A 1,881-nucleotide genomic window follows, 5' to 3' on the forward strand; every position below is an offset into this window, starting at 1 on the left:
CCAACCATTACATCCATACCCAGTCAACATCTGGGTTTCCACATTCTGGGTTTTTCAAAGCCGGGGGACTCTCAACAACGGCTTCCCAGAATTCAGATCAAATCACAGAATACTTCTCAAAGTGAGTCCCAAAACAAAGCTACACATCAGGGCTTATATAGCCTTCTCCTGGCTCAGAGAATGTAACAACCTTATTGACTCACTGGCCAATCAAGAAGTATCTACTGAAAAACAAGCCTCCCACCCCAGGCTCCAGGTGCACTTTAGCCTAGGGGCAGGGAAGATCTTTAAATCTGCATTTCCATTACAAGGCCTAAAGACCTGCCCAGGGTTATACATTGTTCTAATACATGTGAGAGTGAAGTTCCTAAAGAAAGCTTCTAAGCTTCAAGCCCAGTGAGTCTTTGTGTGACTTTAGGGGGTTGGGAGAAAGAGGTTGAGGGAGGCACCGAGAAATTCACTAAGTCACTGTATTGACCCTAGGAGATGTTGCTGGGGTTCAGCCAGATGGGCACAGGGCCAGCCATGGCCTAGGGAGATGCTAGAAGTCCCCAGGTGAGTGGGTCACGAGCACAGAATGGCAGGCATACCCTTCTATCAGCACTGGGACAGCAGCCAGAGCTCTCAGGGGTTTCATGCTAACCTGGCCTCCCAAACAGGACACAGCACAACTCATTAAACACTTGTGAAGCCCTCCTCCCCCTGCTCCCCATTGACTCTCTGGGAAAGCCTGCAATCTCCTCCCTTCCTCTAACATTCATGGTGAGACCCAGACTCCAGGCAAGGCTTTTTCCTGGGCTCTTCAAAGCATGCACCTCTGTTTTTTTTATTCATCCTCAATAATCCCACCAGAAGAGCAGGGCAGCAATTATTACCCCCATTTTCTGGAGTCCAGAGAAGGAAACAGACCCAAAGAGCAGAGGAAACATGCCCAGCATCACCCTGTGGATTAGTCTCAAGCCCTGTATTTAATTTAATCCAGGACTCCCAATTTAGTGTTTGGTGGGCAGCACTGATGGTCAGAGTGGAGGTGAGTCTGAAGATGCCTTCTCCCCATTATCTGTGCTAAGCTAAAAGCCTCTCAGTCAGGTAATGGCCTTGGAAAAGCTTTCTTGCTCTAAGCTTCTCTGATTCTATGTTCTCTGAAGGGGCAATGAGGCAGCCTGGGAAGGAGCACCAGACCAAAACAACTGGATCCTAGCCTTGCCTTCCTCAGTTCTCTGTGTGTGGTCCTACACAAGTCACTTGACTTACCTGGATCTCAGTTTTCTCATCTGTTAGATGGGGCTAAAATATATATATATGAAAGATACTTGAAGTAGTACAGAGTGCTAAAGACGGATAGAAAATGTTGATTTTAGGGCACACCAGTCCAGCAGGAAGACACCTCCTTCTTATGCCAATCCCACCTTACACAGGAAGAGTTAGCCTCTGTCCTGTTCCCCTCTGGCCTTACTTAAAAATTTAAAATGAGACCCAAGGCACCGGCTACTGCCTTCTGCAGCCAAGGATATCTAACCCTCCTCTCCGTGGCTGCTTATTGGCCATCCACAGATGCCAGCTGAATTCTGGATTTTAGAGACTAAGAAATCCCCTCCCTTAGCCCTGTCCATTCCCACTAGTACATGGAGGTGATGGCTTTTCTCTTCTCCCTCCTGATGCTACTCAAAACAGATCAAGATAAAGAAGTATTAGAGACAGTTAAATTAAGAGAGGTAATGAGAGAGAATGTTACACAGATGATAGACATAGATACATAGATAAAGATAAATAGATGATAGTGAGAGATATAGATAGGTAGACAGGTAGACAGGTAGGTAGGTAGGTAGGTAGGTAGATAGATAGATAGATAGATAGATAGATAGATAGATAGATAGATAG

Source organism: Petaurus breviceps, unplaced genomic scaffold, assembly GCF_028583685.1.
Source record: "Petaurus breviceps papuanus isolate PSGF00001 unplaced genomic scaffold, PetGlider_PUasm1.0 91041, whole genome shotgun sequence".
Classification (NCBI taxonomy): Eukaryota; Metazoa; Chordata; class Mammalia; order Diprotodontia; family Petauridae; genus Petaurus; species Petaurus breviceps.